The following is a 24,211-nucleotide window of genomic DNA, read 5'->3' as shown; positions in this document are numbered from 1 at the left end:
GAAAAAAGGGACAATGTTCAAAACACTGCTTCTAAAATACTCCTCTGTTCTGTTTAAACAAAATTTTACCAACCTTACTTACATTATAGTTTCAACTCCAGAAATTAGTCTCTAATTTGTACAGATGCCAAAAATCTTGAGGAACTCTTTGGTTCCTCAAGAATTGTCACTCTCTAATACTTTCTAAATTGGTACAAATTGCTATAGTGAAACAAGTATTGAAAAAAAAAAAAGCAATTGTTTGTGTAGTAAGCAAGACATTCACTCTCTCTTTACTCCAGCTCTGCCTATTATCTGAACTTCTTAAACTTGTTAGGTAGTTATCTCAGATAAATACCATTTCATGTTACATAGGTATATAATCAATGTATTCTCAAATGAATATTTCACACATAACAAGGCATTACACAATCCTACTTCTATAAAACATTACTATTCTAATCTGGAAATACATGACTTACAATGAAAACTTACTTTAAAAATAAAAAAAGAAAGAACATTCTTTTACATTCACATCAGGCGTGGGCAAATATTGGGCTTCTTTCCTAATGTAATTTTATTATAAATGCTTCAAATGCCCCAGGAGCTGGACTTCTGGGTATGTTTTCCATACTATTTCTAGCTATTACATTCTGACATTTCCTAAGTTATCTCATTTAGCCTTTACAATATTTTGCAAAGACATCTCCATCTTATATACAATGAAATTCAGTAACTTGTCTAAAGTCACAAAGTCAGTTATAAGTAGTAGGATTGGAATTCACTAGCCCTTTGTCGGAAAAGAAAACAGATCTTAATCCAAGTCACTAGATATTAAAAGTATTAACACTTCAGTAATAAAAGGAAGACAGAAGTTCTCAGGAGAGAAACAGTAGCTATAAAAAATAGAGAAACAGGGGCGCCTTGGGTGGCTCAGTCGGTTAAGCCTCCAACTTCAGCTCAGGTCATGATCTCTGTGCTGATGGCTCAGAGACTGGAGCCTGCTTTGGATTCTGATTCCATCTCCCTCTGCCCCTCTCCTGCTCAAGCTCTGTCTCTCTCTCAAACATAAATAAACATTAAAAAAAAATTAAACTTAAAAAAATAGAGAAACAAATGGAAATTTTAGAAATGAAAAATACAGTATCTGAAATAAGATTTCAACAACAGACTGGAAATATAAAGGAATGAGTCAGTAAATGTGAGAAAGAAATGATCTAATCTGAAGAACAGAGAAGTGAAAGAGTGAAAGAAAATGAAGAGTCTCGGGGTCCTCTGGACAACATTCAAAGTTCTATTTTTGCCATTTGAGTTCTAGAAAAATAAGAGAAAGAGACCGGTAGATAAACAAATTTTTGCAGAAATAATTTCCAAAACCTTCCCAAATTTCAAAATTTACAAATTTTAGGACATACCGAATAGGATTAACTCAAAAGAAAGATAAACATGCTCAGACAAATCATAATCAACTGCAAAAAAGTAAAGGTAAAAGAAAAAAATATATATTTAAAATAGAGAAACAGCATACAGAGGAAATTGATGATTCAAATTACTGCAAACTGCTCATCAGAAACAATGGGATCCAAGAAGCCGGACATGTTTAGTGCTAAAGAATTGTCAACCCAGAATTCTATATCTAATAAAGAAATCTATCAGAAATGAAAGTGGAAAGTTTTCAGTTAAGAAAAACAAAGAAAAAGCAAGGCTATTTTAAAACATATACTAAAGGAAATTCTTCAAGCTGAGGAGAAATGAGAGAAACTTGAAATTTCATTAACAAAGAACAAGAAAATAGTCAAGAGCTAAAATAAGAGACTACTTTCCTCCTCTTAAGTTCTTTAAAAAACATATGATTACTGAAAGCAAAAATTACATTACTGTCTGGTGGATTTTCACTCCATATACAAGTAATCATACAACAACTTTAACATAAAGGTCACTGGGGAAGTTGTCCGGCTTCTACATTCATTTTAAGTGGTAAAAATATTAACTCCACATAGATTGTGAATGTCTCAGTATACATATTATAATCCCTAGAGCAGCACTGTTCAACAGAAATACAATGTGAGCCACATATGTAATTTAAAATTTTCTAGTAGCCATATTTTAAAAGTTACAATATCAATCTAGTATATTTTATTAACCCAATATGTTTAAATATTAACATCCAACATGTAACCAGTAAAAAAAAAAAACTTATTAAATGAGACACTGTGTATTCTTTTTGTGGTAGTAAGTCTTTGAAATCTGGTGTGTATTTTACATTTACAGCCTATGTCTCCATTCAAACTGGCCACATTTCTAGTTGTCAAGAGTAAGCCTAAAGCAACCACTAAAACATAATTTAAAGAGATACAGTCAGAAGGTCAATAGATGAATTTAAAGTAGAATATTAAATATATTCACATAATTGAAAAAAGGGCAGGAAATGGGGAACAAAATGGTATATATCAATAATTACATGTAAATAACCTAAACACACTAAATAAAAGATCATCAGATTATATTTTACAAAAACACTGAATTACATACTGTCTACTAGAAACTCAATTTTTTTTTTTTAATTTTCTATTTGAGTATAGTTGACACACAATGTTACATTAGTTTCAGGTGTACAACAGTGATTCAACTTCTCTACATGTTATGCTATGCTCACCCCAAGTATAGTTACTATCTGTCACCATACAATGCTATTAGAATATTACTATGTTCTCTATGCTGTGCCTCTTATTCCTGTGATTTACTCATTCCATAACTGAAAGCCCATATCTCCCACTCCCCTTTATCCATTTTACCTATCCTCCCACACTCCCCTTCCCTCTGGCAACCATCAGTTTGTTCTCTATATTTATAGGTCTGATTCTGCTTTTTAAGAAACTCACTTTAAATACAAAGACATAGGTCAAAATGAAAGAATGGAAAAAGATATACCATAGCAGTAGTCAAAGAAAGTTGGAGTGACTATACTAATATAAAATATATTTTAAATTTCTCTTAAGGGCTTGATTGGCTTTGTTTCTCCTTCATTCAATTTTAGTTTCATCTACTTCTGTAGCAGTTTTGAAAAAATAAAGCTATTTTCTGTTTCATGCATCTCCCTCATATTACTCATATTGACATCTAAGTAACTGCACATGTACAACAGTTCCTAAAGAAATATGGCCTTAATGCATTAAAGCTGTCCTATCTGAAGGCTCTTCTATGATAAGATTTTTCAGGTGAATGATAGCTTACAAATTTTGTAAGTTATTAATATTTATTCCCATTAGAACAATAATTTAAAGAAACAATTTTCTTGACAGGTGATCTAAGCATACAAAATAGTGTTACAAGTATATTTACCTTAACAGATCATTTATCATTTGTAAGCTGTTTCACTGATCCCAGAGAATTTTCAAGGCAGTGTTGCTGTGGATGCTCTCTTTACTATTTTATTTATATTTGTTTTTGCTTACTTTAAGCTGCTGAACTACTACTTTCGCCAGGGTATTGAGCCTGGCATTGGAATACAAAGACAGATAAAGATACTATACCCCTTCCTGCTGCAAAAAGTAGAGCTGGAGAAATAGGATACAAAAGATGAACAACAGAATAGCATATGCTAAGTGCCAAATGTGAGCTACAGGCATTTTTCAGGACTCATTTAGTTAGAAAGAACTCATTTAGGACAGCAATAGGAGATAAGGGTAAAGAATAATCATGGGCCAGAATGTAAATGGACTTAAAAGTTTAAGTCCAAGGCAGGACTTAAATTTTGTTTTGTAAAAAGCGAAAATCACTAAGGAAAAGTACACCTCTATCCCATTTATCTATTTTGACATGTTTAAAATGGGGGTTTTGAAAATAATGCAGCAGCAGGAAGTGGAAGAAGAAAGAAATATATGGAAAAGTACTTAGGAAAAAAATGGAAGAATACCGGGGAGCAATAAAGTAGGCCTGATTAGGAATAAGCCCCTCAAGGGCAAAGGCCATGTTTCATTCCCAGACCTAAGAGACACATAGATATCAACAAACCTGGATCACAAGATTATCGGTAGGGAAAATGCTCTTCCAGCAATAAACTGTGACATGTCTTTGCACATTTAATACTCAAATACCAAACCTCAGTACATTTTAAAAATTAAAACCACCTGATATATCTTTGCACATTTAACCCTCAAAATACCATACTACAGTACATTTAAAATTTTTAAACACCACCAACATTGAACGTTAGTAACACTGCATTAAAAAGGTTTGAAAATCACTAAGTGGAGTTAACTTAAGGGTATAAAACAACAGAGATGGAGATAGCTACTATTACCACTAGACTTAGGCAAATGTTACTTAAAAATTAAAATAGGTGAGGACACTATTAAGTCACCAATAAAAGGTGACAATCAGTATATGGGACAACTAGAATGCAAAGCTAGGTCGAATGGACTATTTATTTTATGTTTATATTTATTCTGATGTCTATTTATTTTTGAAAAAGAGACAGAGCGTGAGTGGGGGAAGGGCAGAGAGAGAGGAAGACACAGAATCTGAAGCAGGCTCCAGGCTCTGAGCTGTCAGCACAGAGCCTGATGCAGGGCTTGAACTCACGGACCATGAGACCATGACCTGAGCCAAAGTTTGACACTTAACTGTGACACCCAGGCACCCCTCCAAAGAACTATTTTCACTTTACTGTCAAAAATACATTAAGAAGACTCCCCTAAAAGTACATCTGAGAACTCTCAGATAAAAGGGAAAATAAGGAGGAAGATTAGTCTTATCGCTAACAGAGATGTGAGAGTCTCAAGAGGGTTTAAATTTTAAAGTGAGAACATATCTGATCATAATTTTCATTAAAAGTTTTGGTGTGACAATCTTTTATAGAAACAATAAGTACAATCTTTAAGAAACATATCTGTATGTTGGTTTTCTCCCTGGAGGTGTTGGAGTCCACATTAATGAGCAAGGTGTCCATATGTAGGATGGTGAGGGAACCCAGAGTGAGGTACTAGATAGAAGTCAAGCAGAATGGTGACATCCTCAGTATGAACTATCTGAGGAGCCTAAAGTGAGGAATGCATCTTGGCACAAGAAATCAGAGCCTAAGAAGAGTGAAAATGATATTCACAGGAGAGAAAGCAGCAGTGGCAACAGAAGTTTGGCTACATTTGGTGACTGATCCCAAGGATATTGGTAATCAGGTTTCTCCTTGTAAGAGAAGAGAGTTATAAATTTGGAAAGGGAGAAAACGAGAACAAACGCTAGAAAACAAACACGTTTTGAAATTGGAAAAATTGGTACCAGCTCATGGTTTTCTATATATAGACACAGAAATATATACATCACCCAAATCTAGGTTTTCTAAATACCTTTCACTGAAAGAAACCACTCCTTGGAGAAACAGCTGATTCTATGGCTACAGCAGGGAAAGTATGTACAAGGTGAACCTGGGACATTTTCTTGCATCAAACGGTAAGGAAGTGCTCAAAGCAAGTCAAAACACAGAAACTAGCTGGAAGGGGCTTTCAGTGGCCAAACTGGGACATTTTGAGAATAAATAGCAAATGTGATAAAGATTTATAAAGTTTCAAAATACTTCTCCACAAAATACTTATTAATTACTAAGGGGGGGGGGGAACTTTAGTGAAGAAGCTTGGGAGAATTCATCTAACTCAAGTGATCAAAGTGTACATCATCAGCGATGGCACAAACTGAAATCGTATGCCACGGGATAGGATGCAATAAGAACACACAACATCATTACTGAGACACTCCTGCCAAAAAACACAATTTGAATCCAACCATGAGGAAATATCAGGCAAATCTAAATCGAGGGACATCTAACAACAAAACTAACCTGTAATCTCTTGAAGTGTCAAGGTCATGAAAATCAAGAAAAATCTGAGGGATTGTTCTAAGTTGAAGGAGTATAAAAAGACATTACAATTAAATGCAATACAGAATTCTGAACTGGATCCTCCTGTTTACAAATGAAATTACTGTGGAAACTGACAAAACCTGAGCAAGGTCTGAGAGTTAGATTGTAGTAATATAGTGATGTTAATCTCCTTATTTTGATATATTTTATGTAAAAGAAAGTCTTTATCTTTGGGGTGATGAGAAGGCATCTGCAGCTTACTCTCAAATGGCTAAAGGTTTTAAAAAAACTTCTTTGTATTGTACTTGGGACTTAAGCAGGATGGGTGTCTGCAACTTAATGGTTCAGAGGAAGAAAGTTCTTTGTATTCTACTTGGAACTTTTCTGAAAGTTTGAAATTGTTTTAAAAAAAGAAAAAGATTATCTACAATATTCATTTATAGTACCTAAAATTAGCATATAAGTAAAATGGTACTTATGAAGTACCTCCAAATGAAGAATATGTGTTTGCACCTCTTCTTATTGTAAGTAAAGACTCTGCTTTATTATTTATGGGATTCTCAATGACCCACTATATATACCCACTGTCGAATACAGTAACCACTATTTTGTTCCTCGGTCCCACTGGCCATATTTCAAATGCTCAACAGCCACATTAGCTACTGTATTGGCAGCAGACACACAGTATTTCTATCATCACAGAAAAGTCTACTACTAGACAGCACTGACCTAGAGTTTGAGAGGCCAACTAATATAATGAGTAACTAAAGGCCCAAGAGTCAGATGGAGTGGAGTCATTAAACTTCTCTAGAGCTTCAGACTCCTTTCTGTAAAATGGATTAATACACCCAACATTTCAAGGCTACTGAAAAGATCAAACGAAAATTTATGTAAAATGTCTAAAACAGAGTGACTGGCACATAGCAAATATTTGAGAAACATTAGGTATCTTCTGTAATGTGGGCAGATAATTTCTTAACCTTTGATATCAGTACTTTTACATCTAGTCAAGCAATTACAGGAGCATCAGTTTGAAAATAAGAAGCTTACTATCCGGCTTATTAAAAAGGCCAATGAGCTTCATATTGTTAAATTCAATGAAAAATCTTAAGCTCTTACATTACTCAACTCTCATCAACACTTGACCCTACTGATTACTCTCCCCTTGAAATACTCTCTTCCTTTGGTTTCTACAATACCACACTCAACTCATACTTCTTTGACCTTCACAGTATTCTTTGGGAGCTTACATTCCTTCCTCAAACTTTTTATATTAGGGGCCACTGTGGTGACATTCTAGTTATATTGCCTCCCTTAGACAATTGATTCCACCTATAGTTTCAACTACCTATATAAATGACTTCAATTTTCTATTTCCAGCTGATACCTCTCTTCTGAAATTTAGAACCATATTATCTAACTGCCTATAAAAATTTCCATCTGAAAGTTCCAGAGGTTCCTTAAATACAGTATGTCAGAATCAAAAGAACCTTGGTCCTTATGTGGTATCACCTTCCACCCAGCTGTTTACCTCTGAAATTTCTATCTCCCTCACTTTGGATCCATCAACAGAGGCCTGGTGACTACAAATTTCATTCACTTTTGCCCACCTCCAAATCAAGCTATCCTCATCTCTTCTGGACACTACTATAAGAGTCTTAACTAATTTTCCCACATCCACTCTTGCTGCTTCTCCTCCCTTTCAAAACCCATCACCATAATCATAATTCTGCTTTCTGTAACTACCAAAAATAAGTATAATTTGGCTTCTAAAAGACAGCATTTTAAACAGTAAGATAGTTATACCACTCTACCCTTAGCTAAGTATTCTTAGTTCCTTCTATACCCTGATAAATCAGTTCTAAGGTCACATTCTGTCATCCTCTACTTTAAAAATATGTCCCCTGATCTGAACGTAAATCATGGATAAAAGTAACTTAGCAGTTTATGCAAAAGACTGCATAAAGTTTCAAACCACAATTACTATTTTTATTGCTTTAATGTCTCCAGCTGAAAGCAGGTTAATCTATTAAATATTTACTAAGCACCTACTATGTGCCAGGCATTGTTCAGGTGTTTGGGGACAAAACAATGACCCAAAGTGACAAATCCCCTGTTCTCACAGAACTTGCATTAAAGCGAAGAAATACAATATATTTAAGATAATAAATTATACAGTATATTAGAAATTGATAAATGCTATGCAGAAAATCTGGCTTAAAAAGTGGTAGGAAACATGGGAAGGTCTGCTGTCTTACAGAGTAGTCAGAGAAAACTCTCAGTAGCATAGTGGAAGGTGACTGGACAAAGTGAGGTAATCAAATCAGAGAGGAAGAGGAGACGCGAAACACTCAGAGCCTAGTAGACCGTAAGTACTATGCATTTTACTATGACTGAGAAGGGAAGCCATTTGAAAAGAGAAGTGACATGATTTGACAAGTTTCATCAGGATCACTCTGGCTGTTGAGTGTTAAACATCATAGGTAAACAGAAGTCATAGTGAGACTTTTGGAAACTATTTTGCAAGTGAGAGATGATGGTGTTGTTTTTATATTTGTAAAACTTTATGTACCTAAGTACTAGAAAGAACAAAGTCACAACTTTAAAAAAAGACAACAATGATAACACAAAGATGAATCTTGGGAACACCAAGATTTTAACTCTGAGCTCTACTCAGTACTAATACCAGTTAGTACAATTCAGATGCAAGATAAGGTGCAAAGCTATTCACTTATTCTTTCGGACAGAGACCATAATTAACAATTTAGGTTTTGAGCCTCTTTATTTCACTGAGCTAGGTAAGTCAAGATCCAATCTACATCACTACAACACCAGGATAGATGGTGGCAGAGCTTCCCAATGGGAAGTTCCAATGAAAATTATTCTAAGGTTGACTCTTTTTATTACCTCTGCATATGCGAGTCTCTTTAGTTAGGTTTTACAACCATCTCTCACTGGTGTACCTAAAAAGTTCAGTAATAAGTCAATGAGTAGTATAATACTGTACTCTCCTCCTACTAAAACATGCTACTAATGGTGAATCAACAACATCATGTAACTGCACTGTTTCATCCTATCTCTAGTTAATAGCACAGCTTTTCAGGAAAAATGCCTAGCCACACTGCCTCGTGCCCAAAAAATAATGCGGAAGCTGAGTGACCCCTGAAAAATTTCGATTTTAACTCATGGACTCCAGTAACAGCACATAAAGATGTATCCCAAAAATCACCCTTAAGATTTTCTCCATGACACGTTTCAGGCAGCATATTTACAAACAATTTTCTATTCTTTTCTACATTTTATACCCTCATGACATACTGAACAATGTTTTTGCAGTGTGAGTACACAAGGAGTAAGCAAACGACCAAATCTTAGCCCACCAAAAATCTTAAAATGTACTCAAATTCTCTGGTAAAAAGGTCACCATCTGAAGTAAAACTGAATGATTAGAAACATATTTGCAAGCACTGAAAAATATTACAATGAAAAAGCGGCAGCTACAGTAAGAATTACAAATTTAAAAACCCATATTGTGGGGCGCCTGGGTGGCGCAGTCGGTTAAGCGTCCGACTTCAGCCAGGTCACGATCTCGCGGTCCGTGAGTTCGAGCCCCGCGTCAGGCTCTGGGCTGATGGCTCAGAACCTGGAGCCTGTTTCCGATTCTGTGTCTCCCTCTCTCTGCCCCTCCCCCGTTCATGCTCTGTCTCTCTCTGTCCCAAAAATAAATAAACGTTGAAAAAAAATTAAAAAAAAAAAAATAAATAAAATAAAAAATAAAAACCCATATTGCATAAACACAATACGAAGTAGATTCAGATTATCCTTAAGAGAATAAAACAAAAAAAATCCAAAGACAATTTCAGAATTTCATCTGCCCAATAAAACAACAAAAAAATAAAAGTCCCACAAGCTTTTTACTGCAGCTCTTAACCAATAGCAAAGAGGTGAGATGATTAAGCTAACTGCCAAAGATATAGGAAGAAGAAAGCAATGGTCTGGAAAGAGACTTGATTCTTATCAAAATTTTAATACAATTACCAATAAAATTCAAAAACAGCAATTATTTAAGAATGTTTTGCCTTCAATATTCTGCTGAGGTAAGCAGTCCTATGCTTGAGTTAACTTTTAAAATGAAAATTACATCTATTAATATGCTTTTTCCGTAACTCAATGAAAATTCACAAACTGGGAAAATTTAACATCAGCATCTACCAGCCAAACATTAAAAACTTTTCGATCAGTTTTGCTTAAAGATCTCAGTTCACTGTTGGTATGATAAAAGATGTTAATTAAAACGTAATCCAATATTAATGATAATCACTCAACTCGTAGACGCTGACAGAAATATGCTACAGAAATACGCTGGGGGTATTTTACAATTCACAACATTTGAATCTCTGAGTGTTTTCATCAACTACTTAAACCAGGGGTTTACTTTTAAAACAATTTTTCAAAATGCGTATGGGTGCGAAGACAGCCAGCAATCTGTAAGAAACGTCTTTGATGGTTCAAAATTCCTAGGTGAGACGAGGAGCGACTCATTAAGCTAAGTTTAGATCCGGCCCTTTTGTGGTCAGCCCAGGAAAAGGGTTTAAAAATTGTGGGGGCGGGGGGGGGGGGCAACAGTTCGAAATTCAGGACGTGGGGTAAACGCCGATGCCTAGCAGCACCAGCTCTTCCCTATTCGCGCACTGAGAGGTCACGACGTAGTAAAGTTTGGTTTCACAAGCGGGCTTGGACACTATTGACAAAAGCAAAGTCTTCCAAGTAAAGCGAACTTGGGGGTCGGAGAGCGCCCGGAAGCCCAGCCAGACACGTTTCCACTGCAGGGAGGGGGTGCCTGTGTGGCGACTCGGTCGTGGAACCTCTAGCCTCAACACCCCCCCCCCCCCACCGGACCCCGCACCCGGCAGGGGACAAGCTTCGCCGGCTGAAGCGGCGGGGAGGCGGGTAGGCCACAAGGAGGAAATGGGACAGAGTGTCGACTGTGAGGCGGCGGCGGCCGAAGCGGGGCCTCCCTCGCGGGGTAGCGAGAAGGAAGGGGGGCCCTCCCCGCCGCAGCTTCCCCTGCCTCGAGAGGCAGCTCCAACTTTCCTCCAAGCGCAGAACGCCGCCTGGGCCGCGCGCGATTCCGAAACTTTGTCCGCCCTCCTGTCGCCCCGGGCCCGCTCCTCCGCTCTGCGCCGGCCCGTAACAGCCCCCACTTCGCCCGGACAGCCGCCTGAGCCCATCCGCCCCCGGGGTCGGCCCGTGTTTACCTCAGGCCGAGGTCGAGGCGCTTGCTCCGGCGGCGGCGGCGGCGGCCCCACTGCAGGTCCCTAGGTCCCCGTCACGACGCCAAGTTCCCCAACATGGACTCCTTCGTCCGCTTTGAGTTGTTCCGGGGGCCGCTGGAGCGCCGGCTCTACCGGCCGGGTCGAGAGGTGGCGGCGGAGCAAGGAGCGGACCCGGGCTGCGCTGCTCCGCGCGACTTGCGCCACCGCTGCTCCCCCTCCCCCCGCCTTGTCTGGCCTCCTCCCTCCCCTCCCCGCGTGTGCCCTCCCCCTTTCTCCCCCTTCGCTCCGCTCCGCTCAGCCGCGCCGCCACATGTCGGCGCGCTACGGTGACGACGGCGGCAGCAGCACCCGCAGCCCTCTCCCTACTCGCTTGTTGGGCCCTGCGCGTACCGCTGCAGCGCTCAACCGGACCACTGGGGGGCGCTGGCAAACCACCCTTAGCGACGAGGAACGTGGCGGGCGGAGTGACGTCACGCGGCCTGTGAGCGGGAGGGAGGACGGCAGCGAGTGGCGCGGGCTTCTGGGAAACGTCTTCCGCAGGCTGTCATCCTCCCACTCCGCGGACTCTGCGCAGGCGCAGTGTATAAGGCGCTCGAGTTGGCGCTGCTTTGGCGGCGCAGTCGGCTAAGACGCCGTGGACAATGAAGGAAGCCCTTGGGGACCTGGACGTGAGATGGTTTGCGTGGCTTTTGCTACCCTATCTTTCTGGTAATCTGATATTGAAGAATGCTATTATGTTGTTTGGCGGTGGATTGAGTTTTCACCCAGCACCGTTGCCCACCTGAAATACATCCTACAGAGAGGTTGAAGTGTCCCTAATTTGTAAACCCAACTCTTTTTTCGTCCTGGCGGGCATTTAAAAAATGCCTAGGGGAAAGGTTCTCCCTGTGGCTCATCGAGCCTAGGATATCCCCTTATCTTAATTCCCACAACGAAAAATTAAAAACTTGATTGTGAATAGAGGACCTCCACTTTGTGGTCAATGACTTGATCATTCAATAATTTGTCGGGACCTGCGACGTGGAACATGTGTGCCTTATTTCCCGTCGGGTCGTTAGATCTTAGGTTTTACTTCAGAAACACCTTTACACTTTTTCAAAGCCACTGACTTCAACCTCGTAGTTTGGCGTACAGTTTCTACACGCCCCTGACTGCTCTTCCCGCGCCGGCATCCACCCCTCTTCTTCCAGGTGGCCCTTCCAGTCCGGGGCCCCCGCCGTCGTCCAGCTAACAGCTCCCGCGGGAGGCGGCCAACCTGGTTTACCCCAGGTCCCAGTCACATCCAGCCTTGCGGCTCGCATCTTTCCCTGCTGCCAGCCCCCTTCCCTTTCTGTGCGCAGTGCGCTTCCCTAACCACGCCAAGCCTTGCCCAGAATGACAATCCTCCCCGCTTTCTCGATGCCCCGCCGGCTGGCCACTTCGTCGCCCTCGCCCAAACCAGGCCGGTTGCCGTGTCCTCCCCACCCCCCAGCTCCTCGTACTGTGAGGTCGCTTCTATAGCACCGTCATCCTATGCATCGTGTTCGGTCTGCTCCGTGTCTGCCCCACACTGCCAATGTCTTACCACTTTCACAACAGCTCCTGGCACAGTGCCTGTCACTCGGTAAGAACTTGGTAAATATTGCTGGAGGAATATATGAATAGCAGCCTTGTGTCTGTTTCAAAGTCTTTGGAGTTTTACAATGATACAAGGTTTGGAGATTTTGATGGGCTTCGCTGTTTGAAAAATTTGAGGGAACCATGATCTAGAGGAGTTAAAATGGTTTTTTCTGATGGTAGAACAAAATTTTTATCAAACGCCTTTCCCTGTCACTATTCTACAAGCACTGTAATGAGCCATCCAACAGAATTAGGGTGTAGCTTTGTCACGTACACATGCACATCTTCAACCGAGAGAATGCGACCCCCCCAGGAGTGTAACTTCAGATGGAGACTAATGGGGCAACATTCTTCTGTAGGTATTTTATGAAAATATATTTATTTGTTAAGAAAGTGTTCATCCGTAAGTTTAATTAAAGGTTAAATGATAATATCTGCCAATAGAAAACTATTAAAAAAAAACAATAGCACTATACCATTTCAGCAAAACTAAGCAATATGAATTGGTTTTTTTTTTTCCCCTCCTGGGGCCATTTCCTCTTTATCATTTTATTTTCATCATGATAAGTGTACTCATTAATCCCTACCCACCTCCCCTCTGGTAACAATCAGTGCTCTATACTTAAGAGTCTGTTTCTTGGTTTGTCTCTTTCTCTATGTTCTTTTGTTTTGTGTCTTAAATTCTACATTTGAATGATATCAAATGGTCTGTCTTTCTCTGACTTATTTCATTCTTTTTTATGGTTGAATAATATTCCATCGTACATATATATATACCACACTTTATCCACTCATCCAGCAGTGGACACTTAGGCTACTTCCATAGTTTGGCAATGGTAATGATGCTGCAGTAAACATAGGGGTGCATTTATCCCTTTAAATTAGTGTTTTTGTATTTTGGGGGTAAATACCCAGTAGTGCAATTCCTGGATCGTAGGGTAGTTCCATTTTTAATTTTTTGAGTAAGCGCCATACTGAACAACATGAATCTTTTGATCTATTTATTCTCTAGCAGATAATTAATTTCCACTTTTTTACAGTTGGCTTCAGGTATTATGTAAGCATGTTTTAAGAGAAAAATGCTCTTAATGCTAATGCACGAGTGGTTTCTACTTTCATGTGCAAACGGAAAAGAGGGTGGTTGTTTGTAATAGGCTATCTCTTGCCTCCCCAGGGAGAAGACTATGTGTATTTCTGTACATACAGCATCCTCCTAATTATGTTTGCATGTGACAATTTGTTACTCTCTCTGTGGTTCCAATACTTTTTATTTACGATATAATAAAGAGATATGGAGTTTTAAATAAATGATAAACTGTAAAATGCAAGAGTAAAGATTGATATACCAACCATCACTGTCAACATTTAAAATTTGATTATAACCATAAATTACAGAAATGATACGCATCATAAAACAACCTTCAACTGAATGCCCAAATGGCTTGTTGTATTTTACCTGGCACTTAAAATATCAAACATGTCCCACAGCAACAGAAACCCATACTGGCATCTTTAAAAATAAAGGGTAATCAGTGTATTGATTTTGACAGAGCATTACCAGAGATAACTGCTATAATTAATTTTACTACTATAAGTTGAATGCAAAATAAAATTGAAATTAAGAAGTAGAATCACTGTGTAAAGACACTGAGTTAAGATGGAAACATGACTCCAATATGGACTCTCACTTGATACCTTTGCAGTTTTGAACAAATTGCCTAAGTTTTTTGGTCCTCAATTTTAATATCTATTACAGTGGGAATTTTTATTTTAATGATCTCTGTGTCATTTTTATAACAGGAGTGTTTGAATTCCAAGGGTGTACAGTTTAAGATTCTTATAAGGAAAAAAAATATATATATATATATACACACACACACACAATATCTTTGTAGGGAATGAAAAATACATGCCATGGGGAAAAGTTAGTTTACAGGAATTAAAAAAAAAAAAAAAAAAAAAAAGGCCAAACGGTTTATCCCTGTTTTCACAACTGTGAAGAATTTTAATCAAAATGATACTGATTACCCATTTTCTATGTGGAGTTAAATTTATTTCAGCACTAATCAATTGGGCGTCTACTATGTCAGAGGTGCTGTGAGGTGGTTATAGAATGAATGGCCAGTGTCTCAGAGATAGTTTAGTGGGTACAGATAAGACAAGTATTAAAACTAAGAAACAATATAAGTGTCATAAAAAGAATAAAAACAAAAGGGCTGGGTGGGAAAGGGAGTGTCAAATGAGGGAGAGAATACAAAAAGGACCAAGGACCAAGGACAATTTCATAGAAGACCAAATCTGAGCAAAAACATAGGTATTATTCCATATTGAAAAGTCCAGTTTCTCTCAGGTTGGTCTCCCATTCCCCACAGCACCTCTTACCATTTTTTGCAACTCCCCTCAAGTCTCAACCTCATAGTCACTGCCGCGGAACCCCTCAACCCTGAGCCCAACAAAAGATCTCACCATAGCCTTTAACTTCCTCCCCTTCTTTCCCTATCCGTACAAAATCTGTCTCTAACTGTCCATATTCACACACACTTGTTTTCCTCCACCACAGAGGAAGTGCTAGGTGTTGCTTAATGCTTAGCCTTCTACTTGTGCTGTAGATCTGTTTTTCCCACTCTGGGATTTATAGACCATTAACATTTCTAACAGTTTAGGAACTGACACAGACAGGGCTGCTAACTTTTTAATGTTGATGAATAACAGTATACATTTTCAAAGTCCTCCCATTTCTTATCACCTGGATTTCCTTTTTAAAACATGCACTTTCAACACTAAAGAACTAAGTTTTTATTAACTGTGCTGTTTATTTGCATTTCCCCGTGGAACAGTGAAGCTATCACAGTCTTGGTACTCTTGGGATTCTGCTCTGAAATGGATCCTCTCCATCCCCTCAGGGCCCACCCTATGGGTTACTCTGTCTTCAATATTTTCAATCTCTTCTTTACCGGAGATTAACTTCTCTTTCTTCTCTCTAAATCTAAAAATGGTTTATATCTAAGACTACTTCCTCATTTCACTTTCTACTCATTTAAAAGGTAATAAGCATTCGTTTTAACAATTCAGACAACACAGAAGTATAACAGTATATTCAGAAGCAAATAAAGAAAAGGATAGTTTTCCTCTCCCCATCCCAATCCTAGATAAAATGAGTGTTAAAAGATTAATGATTTGGGGCACCTGGATGACTCTTAGTTTTGGCTCAGGTCATGATCTCATGGTTCAGTTCATGGGATCAAGCCCCACATGGGGCTCTGCTCTGACACCGTGGAGCCTGCTTGGGATTCTTTCTCTCCCTCTCTCTGCCCTAGCCCCGCATTTTCTCTCACAAAATAAATAAACTTAAAAATATTGTTTCCCTCCATACTTTTCCCAATGGTTATAGAAACACATATAAATAGAAGTTTTGATTTTAATAAATAATGAATCAACATTTTTCTGCACCTTTTTCTTACTGAAGAGTTTATCATGGACACTCTGATCTATCTCATTCTTTTAACTAGCTGCACAATAAACAATGTGCCATAATTTTTTAAGCTATTCCTTTATTAGTAGGTAATGTAGATTTGTCCAGATTTTGTACCATTATAAACAATGCTAGAATGAGTATCCTTATATGTGTATCTCTTTTAAACTGTGCAGTTTCTTTCTACAGAATCAAATCCTTAAAGTGAGATTGTTGAGACAAAAGATATGTGCACATTTTGATAGATACTGCCTGTAGAGGTTATATATGCATTTTGTTTGCTTTGACACCCAGTATCCATCTCCCCTTTTTCTGGTAACAGCACCTCATTATCTTTAGATGAATTAGTCTTCCTCTATTAATCTGTGGATTTACAAATGGCATGGACTCCTCCATTGGCTTCTCTATTTGGTCAATAAGAGTATAATATCACACTTTATAGGTATAATATTCTATATTTCCGGGATGGGCACATGACTCCATTGAGGCCAATAAGAATTAGATTAGAGACTTTTCTTCTCTGCTATATTGTTGCTATAAGGATATAAGCTCTATTTGTGAAGAGAGACCTGTACTGAAAATGATTTTCACTCAGAGGAAGACAGAACTAAGACATGGAAAGAAACTAGATTCTAATGATAACATTCAAGTAGATTCCATCTAGCTATGTCTAGATTTTCAGTTATGTGACTCTGTAAATAACTTTTGCGGGGGGTGAGTTGGGTTTTCTGTTACTTGGGACCAAAGATGTCTCGAGTGAGACACTGCCAGATTACCTCTAGAATTACTGCAGTTCACGTGCCAACCAAAAGGTAAAAGAATGTCTATTTATCCATCTCTTGCCAGGACTGAAGCATGAATCTTAAACTTTTGTCAATGTAATGTGCATTAAATGCTATCTTGCTGTTACTTCAATTAGTGTTTCCCTGAGTACTGATAGGACTGAACTTTTTTTCATGTATTTTTGGGTTGTGTGTATAGCCTTTGTATGTTTTCATACTATTTGTCTTCATCTTTTTCTGGTCTTTTTATAGGATTTTTTTTGTCAGAGCTCTTAACCCTTGGTGTTCCATATATGTAGGTACTATTTTTTATCATAATCATCTTTTGACTTTGTTCATGGTGGCTTTTGTCATAAGAAAGTCATAATTTTTATACTGTCAAACTTGTCCATTCACTCTTAAACCCACAACAATTAGGCTTATGTCACCACCACTCCATTGAAACTGCTCCTCAAAAAAGTCACCAGTGACCTCATACTTATAAGGTGCAACAAACTATAGTCCTTAGCAAGCAGTTGTTATCTTGTATTGACTGCCTAGTGTGTACCAGGCTCTGTGCTAGGCATAGGTGGTATAAATAAGATACTGTTCTTGCCCTTAAAGACTTGACAATTTAGTGCAACAGTCAAGCAAATGAAATATTTCAATATGTAATTGATGCTGATGCTGAGTTTGTGTTATGGGCTGAATTGTGTCCCCCAGAGTTCATGTATTTAAGTCGTAATCCCTAGCACTTCAGAATGTAATTGTATTTGGAGACAGGGTCTTTAAAGAGGTGATTAAGGGGGCGCCTGGGTGGCGCAGTCGGTTAAGCGTCCGACTTCAGCCAGGTCACGATCTCGCGGTCCGTGAGTTCGAGCCCCGCGTCGGGCTCTGGGCTGATGGCTCAGAGCCTGGAGCCTGTTTCCGATTCTGTGTCTCCCTCTCTCTCTGCCCCTCCCCCGTTCATGCTCTGTCTCTCTCTGTCCCAAAAAAATAAATAAACGTTAAAAAAAAATTTAAAAAATAAAAAAAAATAAAAAAAATAAAGAGGTGATTAAGTTAAAATAAGGTCCTTAGGGTAGGCCCTAATCCAATATGACTGGTTGCTTATAACAAGAGGAGATTAGGACATAGAGATGTATGCATGCAGAGGGAAAACCATGCAAAGGCAGGAGAAGATGGTCATCTAAGCTAAGGAGAAAGGCCAACGTCTTAATCTCAGACTTCTAGCCTCTAGAACTGTGAGAAAATAGACTTCTCTGCTTTAAGCACTCTGTGCTGTGGTACTTTGTTATGGCAGCCCTAGCAAATGAATATATCTGTCTCCACAACATCCCTTCCATCCCTCCCCATCTGTGTGGTTGTAGAAGGCAAAGATTAAAACATACCAACAATTCCAGGAGTGAACTGATTATTTTAAAGCACTCAAGGTAATCCCATACCTCTTGCCAGTAAGTGGCTTAAGAAACCCAGCCTTTGACCAATTTGTGTCTCTGAACCTTGAATTGCTAGTGACTCTGAGAAAGATTTTTCCTTATTCTTTAAATAAAGCTACTAAAAGCCTGTTCTCTTTCCATTTGGAATGTGAGGGCTGAGAATATAAACCCTGGAATTACTGCAGCTACTGTCAATGTGAACAAAGCTAGTTCTAGAATAATGCTGATTTTGTGGAAGGCAGAGCAGAGAAATGGAGCAAAACTGGGTCCTTGACACCATTAACCCACTGAATCAAATCAATCCTGATACCTGTGCAGTTATGTGAACCAATAAAGCCCCTTTTTATTTAATAAATTTTGATTTTTTACGAAAGGTCTTAACAGTTATAAGGTACATAGGGAAGGGGAACTTCTCACAGGTCACATTCCCTAGGAAATACACTTTGAGATGAAGGCTCAGGGACAGAAATTTCATTGGGGAGTGCTCTTGGGATCCACCTGTGGAAAGAGTAAAGGAAGTAAGATTGAACAGAGGAAGAAGTTGTGTTGTGATGCAATCCAGCAAAGACCTCAGCCTTTCTACAGAGAGCTCTGAGGACTTTATGCTTACCTCAGTGACCAGTCATTTTTTCTGAGCCCAGAAAAGTAATCTTCTTGAGCTTACTTGAACTTGAAGTAAATTCTGAAGTAGGATTCAGTTGAAATCTATCATCCTCCAATACTTCTAGCAGCAGGTGGAATGATTTCAGTCCTGGATGGGGAGATCTCTGCAGTGTACCATGATATCCATGGCCATCAACCCCTTTATATATATAATACATTCTAGGAGAATCTCTTCCAAAGTTCTATCAGATCTCTTTTCCTGGAGAAATTTATTAGAAAAAGCGTTGGTGGGATTAATTACAGCCCTTAAAGCTGTTCTTGGGGCCATAATTGAGGTTGATCATCTCCTTTCTCTGCCACCCATTCTAGATTCCCCTCACCCTCTGCTTGTCAAGGTAGCTTATTTAGTGCAATGACCTAGACCCTCTTCCCTCAGAGGACTTAGCCATTGATCACCAAGTCCTTCTCAAGTTGTGGCTGTTGCACTTATCCATGTACTACCTAAGTTGGTCAAGTGGAAACCAAGATACCCAAATGGATTTCCTGAGTATGAAATGTATTCTTTCCTGTCTCTATTGCATAACAGCTGCCCTACTGAAGATCAGGTTCAATTATACTCTCCTGCTTGTTTCTTGGAATGAAGATCCTAAAGTGACCAGGAGTAGCTGGGGTTTAATGGGACTTTTCCTGAGGTTGCCAAAACCTCTAACCACTGTGGAAAGAAGGTTAAAAATCCCGCAAATGAATCTCTGGTAATCAGTGTACAGAAATATTCCTACTTGCATGCTACAGCTACTGCACCCATGTATTCGCCATATTGGGAACCCTGTACCGTATAATGAATATCAATTTAGAGTTTACCTTGAGTCCTGGAGGATGATGTCCCTCATCACAAGGTATCCTTTGCAAGCTAGCACCTCAGCTGAATCTTCCACGGGTCATTCCAGTGCTCTATGAGTCTAGCAGTTTGTCTAGATGGTATAGTTTATGAAAAGATCAGTGGATCCCATATACGCACTGCTATACTAATGCCCTGGTCATTGGACCAAACACTTTAAATTCTCAGTAGTACTAGCTAAGACACTTAAGCAATAGGTCTAACTTGAAATATGTTTATATTCCAGTCAAGATAGATTGATACTACTTCCAGGGTGGAACAAGTCCAGTGTAGACAACTTGCCACCAAGTACCTGGTAGGTCTTCTAAAGGGATGGTGCCATATTTTGGGCCAAGTATTGATGGGTCTTTGTTGCTGGAAAGTCAGATATTTGACAGTGACAGTAGATAGATAAGCCTTGGTAAGTGGGAGCCCACGCTATTGGGCCCATGTATAATCTCCATTCCTGTCTCCATTCTTATTGTGTGCCTGTTGTACCAATACTGGTGTAACTAATGGCAGAGACTCAGTGATGTTATCTGGACAAGTTATTGTTTCTTGTTGTTGTTTAGTCCCTCTTCTGTAATGGATGCTCTCTGTTGGGCATTAACATGTGAAACAAAAATCTTCACATCTCATATCCACTTTTATAGATTCATCCGTACGCCTCTTTCCCAGACCCCTTTATCTCTTGTCTTTCTCCCCACAGACTCTGACCAAGCAGACAAGCCTTTTGCCAGCACCCATAACTTTCTACTCAAAGTAAACTATCAGATGCACAACTCAAAACTCTGCCCACTTAAAGGTATTCTCCTCTCTGCTGTTTTCAGGGCCACTCCTAAGTGGCTGCCTGTGGCACTTGGACATTGGGACGGCCACATTTAGGTCCCCTACATCCTAGGGTACCAATGGAAGAAAGGAAGGCCAAGCCAAGCATGAGAAATAATCTTTATTGGACCCAAACCAGGAGTTCATAGGTCTTGAGGACCTCTTTGTATTTGTCAGTTGTGTTCTCTACATTCTTCTTGGCCTGTTTCTCCTGCCTCATGAACTACCACTTTTTTCTACAATGAGTCTTGGCCGTCTCCTTTCTCTTCTCCTCTAGGGTGGCTATCATGGCCTGTACTTCCAGGAGAACTTGCAAGCCAGGTGCCTCAGGTAGGCAAACTTCTGAGTGGGCTTCAGGTGCACAACCTTAGGGCAGTAAAAACCACCATCCACTTTTTCTTATGAGGTAGGGGTGATGGGACCAGGAGTGGGATCCTGTTAAATACCCTGAGGCAATCCAGGGTGGCTGGACCTTACTTGGCCTTGAGCAGCAAAATGCCTTGTACCGTTCTTTCAACAGATGTAGCTGTTGGACTGGAAGATGGACTGGAAGAGGTAGGGCCCACAGGACGAGTTGGTGTTCATGCATTTGTGGAAGAAGACCCAAGTATTGCAACTTGTTTCTGCAGAAATTGCCAGAAATATGGATGCCCTCACAGTGCATGACCACCAACCTCCTGCCTGGAAGTCTTAGCCATCAGGCTCACTTGACAACACAGGAGATGGCCTTGGCTATCCATGTACCACAACTAGCCCCAACACCATCTTTGGCAGCTGCCTGGGAAAGGCCAGTAACTATTCAATGAAAGATAGTTAAGACTCCAGGGGTGCCTGGGTGGCTCAATCAGTTGAGCATCCAATTCCTGATCTCAGTTCATGATCTCATGGTTTCTGGGTTCAAGCCCCACGCTGGGCTCTGTGGTGAGTGGAGCCTGCTTGGGATTCTCTTTCTCTCCCTCTCTCTCTGCCCCTCTGGTCGTGTGTGCTCACTCTTTCTCTGTCTCTCTCTCTCCTTCTCAAAATAAATAAAAGATAAACTTAAAAAAAAAAAAAAGGCATTTAATTCTCCATTGTAGACAATAGGACCTCACTCCAGAAACCTAGGAATCTATGTTGTGATTCTCCCATTGGGACTTGCCATAAACTTTTAAATTTATGTATAGACAAGAAAGTTCAAATATGCAAACACATAAAGAGGAAAGCAAAAACCCTTATAAATCTCATCATTAGAGACAATTCTTATCAACATCCTAGTGAGCATCTTTTTAGATATTTTTCTATTTATTTACATAAATAAAACTACCTATGTAATTACTGTTGTGCAATCTGCTTTTGATTCAACTATGTCAGCAAATCTAGATATACATCCTTCCATTGTTTGGATATATCATAAATTGCTTAACTAACTTGTTGTAGATAATGAGTTCTTAACTGGATGGTACTGCCCTCTAGAGTATGTTTCGTGTATAGAGTATTTGCATATTGAAATACATATTTTGTTACTAATCGCTTTCCTTTTTTTTCCCTTTAATATTACAGTTAGTATATTTTGTTGTAGATATCTATGACTTTCATTTTAGGACTATAAATGAAGTGTTAACAAAAATATTTATTATAAAAAGGGGACTGAGTTGGCTAGGGTTAAGAAGCATTGTTTATAGATAGGCATAGAGTATTTCCAATTTTCAATGTTACAAAGCATGCTCTAATGAACATCTATATGCCTTCATCCTTTGGAGTAGGTTTGCTACATTAAAGGGTACATATGTTTAAAATTTTGACACATTGCACTAATTTACCATACACCAACAGGAGATGAGAATGCCAGTTCCCTCATATACTACCCACCAACAGCAGTGTAATCCTGATGTCTATAGAGGTTGCTCTTTTCATAAGGGCTATATAAAATTTTCTTAAAATTCATATTTTAAGGGCACCGGGATGGCTCAGTTCGTTGAGCATCCATCTCTTGATTTCAACTCAGGTCATGATCTCACAGTTTGTGGGTTTGAGCTCCACATCAGGCTTTGAGCTGACTCAGAATGCTTAGAATTCTCTCTCCTCTCTCTGCCCCTCCCCAGCTCACTGGTGTGTGCGCTTTCAACCACTTTCTCTCTCAAAATAAACAAATAAACTTAATTAAAAAAAAAAAACTCATATTTTATGGGGCCCCTGGGTGGCTCAGTCAGTTAAGCATCCGACTTCAGCTCAGGTCATGATCTTGCGGCTTGTGAGTTAGAGCCCCACGTGGGGCTCTGTGCTGTCAGCTTGGAGCCTGGAGCCCACTTCGGATTCTGTGTCTCTCTCTCTGCCCCTTTCCTGCTCGTTCTCTGTCTCTGTCTCTCTCTCTCTCAAAAATAAATAAACATTAAAAAAAATTTTTAACTCCTGTTTTACACTCTAGGATAAATCTAGAGTCTTCCTCATGATTCTGAAAGTTGTAGGAACTTACTTTATTCCTAGTCACTTCTGGTTTTAATTTCTCACTTAACTAATTTCTCTTTCTCTTCTGTATTTGTTTGCTTGCTTGTTTGTTTGTTAGTAACAGCTATATTGGGATATACGCCACACAACATACAATTCACCCATTTAAAGTATACAATACAATATTTTTTGGTATATTCACAGAGTTATGCAAGCATCCCCACAATCAATGTTTTAAGCACATTGTTTTCATCACCCCCTTCCCCCAAATCCTATACCCACTAGCAATCACTCCTCAGCTCTCCAGCCCCCCAGGCCCAATCCTTTAGACCTAGGCAACACATGTAACACTACTTCTTCTTTTGTTCTTTTAAATTTTATTTTGTGGAATAATATTCTGTCATATGGATATGGCACATTTTATTTATCTGTTCATCAATTGATGGGTATTTTGGTTGTATCCACTTTTTGGCTATTATGAATGATGCTGTTATGAATATTCATGTACAAGTTTTTATGTGAACATATGTTTTTACTCCTCTTGGGTAGATACTTATAAGTGGAATTGCTAGGTCCATATGGTAACTCTGTTTAACCATTTGAAGAACTGCCAAACTCTTTTCCAAAGAAGCTGTACCATTTTATATTCCCATCAGCAGTGTATGAGGATTCCAATTTTTAGACACACTCAACAATACTTGTAACTCTGTGCTTTTGATTACAGCTGTTCTATCGAGTGTGAATTTGTATCTCATTGTGATTTTAATTTGCCTTTCTTTGATAGCTAATGATGTTAAACATCTTTTCATGTATTAATTTGTCTGTATATCTTTGGAGAAGTGTCCATTCAAATCATTTGCCTATTTTTAATTGGGCTATTTTTCTATTATTGAGTTGTGAGCTCTTTATATATTCTAGACACAAGTCCTTTATATTTTATCATATATTTGCTTTGTAAATGTTTTTCCCACTCTATGAATTATCTTCACTTTCTTTTTTTATTATTTATTTGTTTTGAGAGGTGTGAAGGGGCAGAGAGGAAGGGAAAAAGAGAATCCTGAGCAGGCTCTGCACTGTAAGCATGGAGCCCGATGCAGAG

General features: G+C 39.2%; 2 protein-coding genes across 5 annotated transcripts in view; one reads left to right on the top strand and one right to left on the bottom strand.

The window, feature by feature from the left end:
- SCAF11 (SR-related CTD associated factor 11) overlaps window positions 1-11,235 on the bottom strand; it is a 70,889-nt gene extending 59,654 nt beyond the window's left edge. For all 3 annotated transcript variants that reach the window (XM_025930483.2, XM_086713591.1, XM_086713592.1), the window contains exon 1: window positions 11,092-11,235. The gene's annotated coding sequence lies outside the window, so the exon portion shown is untranslated. The remainder of the gene's footprint in view (window positions 1-11,091) is intronic.
- Window positions 11,236-12,241: 1,006 nt separating this feature from the next.
- The window catches only part of LOC147579205 (uncharacterized), a 331,154-nt gene continuing 319,184 nt past the window's right edge, over window positions 12,242-24,211 (top strand). For both annotated transcript variants that reach the window (XM_086713593.1, XM_086713594.1), the window contains exon 1: window positions 12,242-12,712. The gene's annotated coding sequence lies outside the window, so the exon portion shown is untranslated. The remainder of the gene's footprint in view (window positions 12,713-24,211) is intronic.

Source organism: Puma concolor, chromosome B4 (assembly GCF_028749965.1).
Source record: "Puma concolor isolate L17-30 chromosome B4, mPumCon1.1.hap2, whole genome shotgun sequence".
Lineage (NCBI taxonomy): Eukaryota > Metazoa > Chordata > Mammalia > Carnivora > Felidae > Puma > Puma concolor.
This window is presented reverse-complemented; position numbering and strand designations above follow the sequence as displayed.